Raw genomic sequence first — 11,046 nt, forward strand, 5'->3', positions numbered from 1 at the left:
TCCACTCAGTGAAATACTATGCAGGAATCAATAAGTAGATGAGAATTCAGTAGTGCCAAAGAAACACGTTCTGGAATTCAATTGGAAGGAAAAGGAAACAAAGAATTTGACAAGTCCTCCTGTATTTCCAAAGCCACACCATCTGAGAGACAGCTGTGTATACACAGCCTTGCCAAATGCCAAACTCCTTCTTGCAGTACAGTGTTTCCAAGAATAATATAAGTCATTTTCTCCAAATACACTGCCTGCTCCCCAGTGACTTCTAGCTACTTACAAAGTTCAGAAGAAATGAACCACATAAGAGACCTTGTGATCAAATAGGCATGTGTGGCCAACTGGATAGATGGTGAAAATTTTACATAAATTTCCTGTAGGAATTCCTACAGCCAGTAGCCTTTAAGTTACCCGCCCACTTGGGTGTGGCCTCTTTTATTATAAATGCCGATGTAAGGCACGCATCTGACCTCTCTTCCAGCTGTGTGATTCGGTCGCTGTTCCCTGTTAGAAGAGAGGACTGTGATCTGTGAGTTTACCCCTAAATAAATAACCCTTTATTAAACTCAATTAAGAGATATTGTGGGATTTCTTTTTAACATCGTCATCATCTGGCACCCACGTAGATCCAAACTCCACAACTACTCAGTGGACCGCCTTAAAGGCCTAACTGGTCCACAGACCAGAAAGACTCCCACCCCTGCCCGCTTAGCTTGCCTTTACCTACTAAGCAATCTTTTGTAAAAGCCCCGCCCCAGTGGAGCTAAGAGCATGAGGTGACCTGGAAATTACCCAACCTTACACACATTTTCCCCCAACGCTGTCACATGGAGACTTGCACAGCTTCCGGGTTGTGCTCCATGCTTCTGCATTCGGGGTTCCTTGCTCCATGTACAGAATTGATTTAATTGCTTTTAATTTGTCAAACAAAGCATATTTCTCAGTATTTAATCAGCACTAAGCAGGGAAAACAAAGCAGTGTTGGACTGTGCCTGGTGCCAACAATTGTGTCACCATTAGTGGCGACTCTGCAACCATTACACATTGTGGACAAAAAAGATTATTACACTTGAAACTATTTACCAGACCTCATAACAGATAAATATTTTATTAATTAATAAATTAATAAACTCAAAAGTTATATAATGGCAAATGATATTACCATTGAAAATTTTAGTAACTTTTTTGCTAATACTATGGATTGTATTTTGTAAGGCTTATATGATTATTGTGATACATCCATTTATTAGATATTGGGACTCAGCTTTTTCTTCATATTTTATCCTTAAGAAAATGGTTTGATAACAGAGCTGAGAATGAGGTACTTTTAGAAATGATACAGTCTTTACAGACTAATAATGAATAGGATTAATATCATCGAAAATCAAAAGTTACTTGAAAACATTGATACTATTGAAAAGGGTAACATTAATTTGACAGACAAAATTGAATCCATGTCAAAGAGTACTGAGAAATTATCTGAACGAAACCATACTGTTGAATTTGACAATCAAAATTTGTTAAAAAGTTATGATAGGTTAGAAGATAGACTATCTCTCCAGGCATGCAATCTGTATGCTATCCAAATAATGTCCAAGGATGAGATGTTAAAACTTCAGACCTTGGACCTTCACATGTGCAGAATGAGGATCAGAGGTTAGGTGTCTCAATGAAATCACTAGAAATATATACAGGTCAGGACATTCACGCTTTCTAAAAGACAGTAGTAAAAAGATTTGAAATGACTAAAGAAATTATTGGAGCTGATGAGCAGGGAAAGAAAGTACAAGGAAAGGATTTAACATCACCAGTAGCTGTCAGAGATGACTTAGGTTTAGCTTCCTATTCTGTAATCTACTCTGACAAACACCAAGTTCTAAATGCCCAAAGATCCAAAGAAGGTAGATGGATACCTATAGGAATAAATGATCTAAAAGAAATTAAGCAAGCAATAGTAACTTGTGGCTTGCATTCTGCATTTATTAGGGAGATGGTAAAGACATAGGCTTCTAGCATTAAAGCCATGTCACATGACTAGCTTCAGCTAATTTCAGTAGTCCTGTATAACAGGCCTCCGCTGATGTTTAAATGCTATTTCAGGGAAGAGGCTAAAATTTTAGAACAACAGAGGAAAGCAAAAGGACTTGAGACTTCCCAAGATCAAATTCTTGGTGAAGGCATTTATGCTAACCCACAAACTTGTTTATGATGAACAAACCTTGTCCCTATGCCACAAAGCAGCCTTAAATGCTTGGGACAGGATTCAAAAACTGGGAAAATAAATTGAATCATGTACCAGGGTTAAACAGGGCCAAAGAGAACCCTTTAGTGACTTTATACATTGATTAACTAAGGCTCTATAAATTCGAGTAACAGATCCAGATCCTAGACAAGAACTTATTGACTCTCTGGCTTTTGAAAATACCAACTTAGAATGCAGAAAGAGACTTGGGACTTCAAAGATTAGATCAGCACTAATGGATGAATGGATTCTGCATACAATGAACACTGAGACATTTGACTATAATACTGAATTTTGGGTAGGAGAAGCAAATTCCAAAGGTATGAGGAGACATCAAAATGCCAAATGTTTTAATTGTGGTAGAATAGGACATCTGAGAAGGGATTGTAGACAAAGTATTCCTAGGAATAATATCTCCTCTGGGAATGACAAGAATAGGAGAACTTAGCCTTCAGAAACATGCAGGTGTGACAAAGGCTGACATTAAAATAATGAATGCAGATCAACAAAAGACAGACAAGGCAACCAATGCCATCAGGAAACTCCTTGAGGGGCCTCTTGCAGGCCCCCAAGTCAAAAGTGGTCCAGTCATTCCCAGTCACTGTAGAAGACATGTCTCACTAGAAAAATTTAAAAATCTATAGCCTTCTGTAAAAGATTATACTGTTCTGTATGACAGAAAAAACATTGAGGGTAAATCAAAAATTCCAATAGGAAACAGAAAACATATATTCTGTGGCGGACTTCTATAAATAATCAAAGACCAAAGTTAAGAGTGTGTAAAGATGGCATTGTAATTATGGGTTTTATAGACATGGTGTGGATGTGAGTATCATTAGTCCAGAATCTTGTCATCCAAATTGGCCTCTTCAAGAGGCAGAAGTTGAATTACTAGGAATTGGAACCCCATCTCAAGTGAAACAAAGCACAAGATGGGTTGAATGCATAGGGCTAGAATGACAGAGAGGAAGGCTGAGGCCATATGTGATTAATATTGCAGTGAATTTATGGGGTCACGACCTGCTGCAGCAATGGAATACCCAGATTAACATTCCTGCAGTCCCAGAAACTCATATTTCTTGGAAGGATATTATAAGGTACTATACACAAAGGTAACCAGACATTCAGGCTGTACATAAACACAAAGCAACTAGCAAACCTTTAGAGGTAACAACAGCCCTACTTTTAAAGTGGTTAACTGAGAAACCAATATGGGTTAAACAGTGGCCGTTAACAGAAGATAAATTGCAGGCTTTAGAACAGTTGGTACAGGAGCAACTAGTGCTTGATTGCACTCCCTGCTTGCTCAAGTAATGTTATTTCCCTTCTCAGATCTTCAATGGGATTGAAAACTGGCTAGTTGTAGTTACTTTCCTCTCATGACTTGGCCAAGTTATTTATAATACAAGATTTAAACTCCTTCGGATAGAATAATTATTGAAACATTTATCACCTATTTCTTGCTTGATATTATTTATGCTGGTTGTAATTCTAATTTTTATACCTGATATTTGTTCTTATTGTATATAATTTTGTATTAGGCTTAAAACTTTCTTATTTAAACAAAAGAGGGAAGTGCTGTAGGAATTTCTACAGCCAGTAGCCTTTAAGTTACCCACCCACTTGGACATGGCCTCTTATACTATAAATGCCGATGTAGAGCACGTGTCAGGCCTCTCTTCTGGCTTTGTGATTCTGTTGTTGCTTCCCATTTGAACAGATGACTGTGATCTGTGAGTCTACCCCTAAGTAAATAACCTTCTATTATACTCAGTTCTGAGCTAGTGTGGGATTTCTTTTTAGTGTCTGTCTTTGTAAGTTGATAGGCCAGTAATCTTGGTAATCATCTGTGTGGTAATTTTTCCATGAATTTCATACTGTGTGCTTATCCCAATGCTTGACTTTTACTATATTGTTTACAAATATTCCTGCTAAATATTAAGCTTGCTTAGATTTATTGACACATAAAGGACCTTGGAAATAAGCCACTGCAATCAAATCTTGCTTTTGTCACATAATTGCTGGCTCCATGTTCTAGTCTGTATAATGGGAATAGTAAAAAACAATGGTAGTACCTGCCTATCAGCCTGTTGTAAGGACTTAGCTGTCACTCCACAGTATCCAGCACATTCAGTTGCTCTCGACTGACACATGAGAAACCAGACTTCCTGGAGTGTGTATTCTCCAGAAGCCCAGGTACAGTGGTTTATTAGTGGCCTTCCTTTTCCTCCTTAAATTGTAGCTTCTCTATTTACAGCAGAATGATAGAAATGCTGGAAATAACAGAGGCTGGCTTTGACAGCTCATTATGGGCCCCACAATGGACTATTTCTAAACATTACCTCAGCGCTCTTCACAGTGATCCCAGACTCTGCACCAGTCTTTAGAGGAAGCAACAGATGCTTAGAGAAACTAAATAACATGCCAAGAGCCAGCTAGTGAACAGTCAAAATATTTCAGAGGAAGAGCTCATGTACCTAAGTGCTGTCAATGGCTGGCCTTGGGTCATGGAATTAGAAGTGACATCTTAAAATATTTTTATATTCATCTTCATTTTATGTACAAGAACATATTTACTTGATAACAGGTTATTGAAACACATTAACAAATTGTGAAGATACTAGTATTTCTTCCTCACACTGACTCAAGGCGAGCTGCTCACTAAAGTAAAAGACTCGTCTTGGAATTTTTGGGCTAATTCACAAAGCAGTTTTCTAATAGCCTAAACATGAACATGGGGAGACTGGAGAGATAATAGCTCAGTGATTAAGATGCTCTTGCAGAAGACCCAAGTTCAATTCATTGCACTTCCATAGTAGCTCACAGCTGCTTGCAACTCCATGTCCAGGATATCTGATACCTTCTGGCCAACGGGACACAGAAACCTAGCCTCCTCCTCAGAGTAGGCAAGTTTGCCCCTTATTCAGCCACTTCTTGTAACTCACAAGAACTAGAGAGGGATAAAAACAATGTATGACTGATCAGATCCATGGGTAGCTAATATTATTCGAGATCTTTCTAGGTCCTAAGTGATTTTACCAATGTTTTCCCATTGCATCCTTCAAATCAAGTGTGAAACAGGTATGGATATTCTCACCTTTCATGTGAGGTCGATAAAGCTGAGAGTAGCTCTGAACGGGAACTCACAAGGATGAACATCTGTGGGAAAGCACCATAGCTTTCAGTCATCCACTCCCCTTTCTCCACAACACTCAAATATGTGTGTTCATTCTTCCCACATCCCAGAAGTGTAAATCAGCTGGCAAGCGAAGGAGAGCATTAGATAAGACAGTATCCATGAACTGGACTGTGGAACAAACCGTGTTAGTAAACAAAGAAGCATCACTCCATTGGCATGCGATAGAGTGCCAATACTACTTCCTCACTTCTTCTGTGTAGGAACTCATTCTTTGATATTTATCTTTCAGCTTCAAATAGTTGGTCAGCTTCTGGCATGATCTATGAAATGTAAGGTGAAATTTTATCTTACGACTCAGGCTAAATGAATTCTACTGATGAAAGCAAATCATAGATCTGGAAGATTATTATACCTGAAACCACATTCCACCAGAGACTTTTCCGTTCCCATCCCTTCATAAGGCCCCGGAAAAATGAGCAAAGACTGACACCTATAAAAGGGGCTTGTTTCCCATTTCCCAGACAGATAGACTGAGGCACAGATATTCTATGAAGATTCTGTTATCCCACAGCCTACCTTGGCGACAGCTGAGCTTTGTTTCTGGATTTGTCCTTAAGCAGAGCTTTAGGAGAGGTGGCTGATGTCATACCTGTCTATGATCTAACTATAAGGCTCTCATCATCTTTGACATTTCTGTAAATGTATTATTTTATGTATCTGTCAACATGGAGATTAAAAGAAGAGAGTATGGGTTTATATTGTTTCCAGAACCTTATGAGACTAAAGACATTGAGACAATGGGACATGCTACCGAAATGCATTAGAAAGATTTTTTTTTCCAATAGACTGAGCTGTCATTCGACCGCAATGCTTTGGGACAGTTGTGCCTAGGGGCAGGACTATGGACTCATTAGCCTTCTCGTCCTGCAGCTCTGTCCATCTCAATTCTCGCCATGGTTTCAATCAGACCCAGCTGCCTCTCGTTATACTCTGGTTGGTCTGGTGTGGCAGTGAGCTCTTGCAATTTTCTGTATAGCAGGGAGAGAGAAGAATCTCCAGCGGGTGTCTATGGCTGTGCATGAGGCAGTGGGCATGGCAGTGCCTCCTTCCAGAAAGTCGCAGCATACCATGATTGATCTGGGGCATTGAAAAGTGCCACGTGCCAAATATAGATGATCCTTATTATTTCTCTTTGCATACAGACGAACACGCAGCTGAGCTGCTCTCCGGAGGCCTGGGAGTCAACTTACTCCCAGGAATGACTGCGCTATTTTTGCTCTTTTCCCTCACATTATTTCTCAGGGCTTGAGGGAATTTAAATGTGACTTACTTGGCAGTGACGAGTCGCTGTCCCTTCGGTACCTCTCAAATGAGCTCCTTTACACAAGTCACCTCACCGCACTCATTTTAAATCTTGAGAGAGAAATCCTGTCCCTCCCAGGGAACCCAGACTTTGAGAAAGAAGGTGCAGCCTCTACCTTGAAATTGGCTTCTTAAGAATGCTATTATTAAAATCACAGCGCTCAAGTGAAACATCGTCAGCGTATAGATTTTCTGGTAAAGGAAAATGGTTTCCCTAAGTACTTTACATTTATGAATATAGGACTTGAAGTTCTGAGAATTATATTGAAGACCTTTGTGTCTCTGTGAATAATACCTGGTATGGACAACTCTTGGAAAGAAAGATTTGTTTTGTCTTACAGTTTCAGAGAATTCAGTCCATGGTTGCACAGCCCCATGCCTAAGGTCATTATGGCTGTGAGAGCAAGGATCCCAGGTGTCACCTCACTTGATGGTCATCAAAAAGGAGAAAGAAGGGAACCAGAACTTAGCCTTCATTTTTCCTTTTCTGCTCCCCTCTGGCTCATGGGTGGTACCACCTACGTTCAGAAATAGTCCTAATCGGACAGGTTACCTTCTGGAAATAACCTCAAAGATACACATAGACAAGATGTCTCATGGATGTCATAAGTGGTTCTAAGTCTGCCCAAGCCGACAATGAAAATTTACTGCCATATTAAATAACTCAGACCAAGTCTCCCTGATAAATGGACTAAAAACTGGATCCCTGGAGTCCAAGCCCTTCTACAGCTTCCATTTGCACAGAGGGTAATGGTTGCTTCCGTTATCAATCTAGGTATTTATGCATGCTTTTCAGTTCCTACAATCAAGGATAAGCCATGCTGCACACTGTTACAACTGGTCAATGAGTCTCCACATTTTTAGCATCTCTCTGGTAGATCACATCCTCTCAATTAATAACAAAAGAGAATTTACCATCAAGAACACCATGCTGGGCAAGCACTCTTGGAAGAAGTTCCATTTTGCTTCTCCTTTGTAAATGGCCATTTAAAGTCTTAAGAAAGCATCCCTTCATTTCATTCAAATTCATTGCTTCAGGCAATAGTCTCTGTGAGACTCCGGGGACTTTTGTCTTGAAAACAAGCAGTTCTGGGAGGAAATGAAAAGACCAGCTGCTAGTGCTTGTTGAAGGCAGGCTTCCTTGTTGCTTTGATGCGACAGAGGGCATCAACAGGCTGACAGTTAGGAGGAGGAGACCTCCATCTCTGTAACCGCCCTGCCTCATTCCACAGCACACACCGCAATGACAGTCGCTCTGTGTAGACCCTCTTCTCAGCCTTCTACAACTGAAATGATGTGGATAGTCTGCATAGATATTAACCAGATAAAGACCAACTTCAAACTGCTGTACCTCAGCTTACACTGTACTTTGTAGACAATGGTTTCTCTTCAACTGGGAATGGTTGCTTGTAAGTGTTGGTGTGTGAGTTAAGTACACTGGGGTCAGTTTTCAATAATTCAGAATACTGTTAGCACTTTTAGTGGTGAAACATATTTAATTAAATATGGGCATTAATTTTAAGGTAAATATTATCACAGATATTTTAGGGAACATGTACAATATAAGCAAACTTTAATTGTTGTTTTGTTGTTTGTTTGTTTGTTTGTTCTGTGACATGGTCTATATATTAACCCAAACTGACTTTGAACTCAATACTATCGTGTCAGCCTTCTGAGTTCTAAGATTACAGATTTGTGCCAATTTTTATATACTACTGAAAAACACACAGAGAAAAGCATAAGACTCATTTTTTTTTGTAATATTTGCTCGACCACTATAGCCTCGAAGTCTCCTGAAATATATAAACCTCTAAACACACTCAGCATTCTGGTATACGGTCAACTGTCCAAGGTATTGGAAGTGTAAAGTTTTAAAATTAATTTTGAAATAAACACAGACTTTCCCCACAGACAGTTCATTTAGACACTAATTTTTACGGAGAAACTGTCAGTCTTAGAAGCCAGTTTCATCAGTCTGATCAATGACCAGCACAGTAAAATATTTCAAAAGGAATAACAGTGGCACTCCCATCCTGAGGGGAGCCAACAGGTACTTAACTGGACTTAAGACCCACTCAGCAGGAGGAACTTCATGCCAAGCACTGTAGATTTAGGCACCAACCTGTGTCTAGTAATGCTGGGGAACCCAGAGGAGAGCCTACTATGGCCATTTTCTTAAACCAGAATAAATGCAGTGTCTAAATAAATACTGAACGTACTATCCACAGATCCGTGCGTATCTCTCCATCATCTAAGAGACCTCCTCCTGCAGCAGATGGGGATCATCACAGAAAGCCACAAGTGGTCAAAATGAAGAGGTCAATTGATTGTGGGGTGTCCGGCTCCTGGGAATACATTTATAATACAACCTTACAGGGAAGACCCAGGGAACATTGATTGTGACATTGTGGAAGAGGAGGTGGAAAGACTGTAAGAGACAGGGGACCAGGAGATCTGTTGTAAGATGGTCTCTTCTAAAAACCAAAACAGAACCCAAACCAAAAAGCATTAACAGCAAAGATATGTTGAGTGAGGAAGGAGCAAGTGGATCTGAGAAAAACTGGGGTTAGGGAATAGGATTAAAGGGCAAATATGATCAGGAGACTTTGTATTCACGGAGAATTAATAAAACATTATGTAAAAGGGAAAATCAATTGGGACAGTAAAAGCAACGTTGATGCTACTCCTCTTGGTGTTATCACAGACATTCTTTGAAAGGAAACATCATGCTCACCCCATTAACTAGAAGACTTCCCGAGACTGGCCAGATCAGCCAAGCAGGTGCAGCCCAGGACTGCTAGGATTATATAGAGAAGTGTGAACGTTTTCCATGGCATGGTACTTGAGTGCACTAAAAATAGACAGCCCTGAAATATACTGCAGTTGAAGGATGTGATAAAAATAGGAAATAAAGTCGAAAAATCATTGTATAAACAGAGTTCTGGCATTAACGTCACCCAAACTCACTAATAAGATTGGTTATTCTTATTGAATGAAAGAAATAGGCTACCTTTTACATATTCAAGACAAGTGTTGGTTAAAGAAGGGTATTGAGAGTTGAAGAATGTTTGGTATTAAAAACATTGATGGTTTACTTTCCAATTTTGAAGAGTCTCAATTTTTAAGCTGGCATGTCTTACATATTTTAATGGTATTGCATGCACACACACACACACACACACACACTAAACAACTTGAGATATATATGGCAACTAGATACACGTAATTGACTTTGTAGAAGTATAATCCATTATTGGAAGTGTCATTAAAAATCTTTGAAATGTCCCAGTTGAAGACAGGTGCAATTCCTACTACACAAAAAACTCAGTAAGAGCTCAAGGAATTGAGATGAATCCAGTCACTTAGTTAAAGTTTAGCTCTTGACATGACATCAAGCGACTTCCAAGCCATCATACCATCCTCATGGACTGGAAGTCTCACACTGATCCCAAGCTTCTGAGATGGCGAACCTGCCCTGGATCTCATTCTTGACCTCACACTTGGTCCTCCCTTGTTTCCCACCAAGATTCCTACGACTCCCCAGCTCTACATCTCTTTCTTTCCCTTCATCTTGAGTCATCACTGCCAAAGCTTTTGGTCAGAATTCCCATCATTCAGACTTAGATTTGGGCAAATGATCTTTAATTTCTGAATGTCTGTTTTTGTCTGTTTCTGGCCTATGATTTATTATTATGTTACAAAAACAAAACCAAACAAAACACTTCAGAGGGTTGTGTAGTAAAAAGATTTTAAATTTGGTAGCCTGGAAGTCTAGATTTTCTAAGCTAGCTTCAAAATTTTAGATGAAACAGACTAATTATAAACATATTTTTTAACTAATTGATTTGTTAGTGATTCCCCCTGAATTCAGTATCCAGTTTCTAAGAGAGAATAACACATCACCTACCTGGAACAATTTTCCTTCTCTTACAGGGAAAACAAGTCTATCATTCTGCAATATTGGTGTTTATCATTACTTACTTGAAGAATTCAGGGTTTTTTTTCAAGCAAAAAATAAATAAAACTCTTATATAGAATAGGTTATTTTCATACACACACACTTTTTATCTTACTTTAAAAGGTTTTGACATTGCTTACCCAAGCATATCTGTGTTGTTGACTGTGGCAATCATTAGTTAATTTGCTCGTTTGTATAATGTTATATTTGAGAAATGTGCCACAACATTCAAATACTCATTTTCTTGTCAATTGGCATTTGATCTGTTTCTTTTCCTCTGTGTGTGTGTGTGTGTGTGCTTTAAGTATTACAAAGTTTCTAAAGGACCCTTGGATACTCCTAAATAGGTGA

The sequence above is a fragment of the Myodes glareolus genome, chromosome 21, assembly GCF_982192425.1.
Source record: "Myodes glareolus chromosome 21, mMyoGla1.1, whole genome shotgun sequence".
NCBI lineage: Eukaryota > Metazoa > Chordata > Mammalia > Rodentia > Cricetidae > Myodes > Myodes glareolus.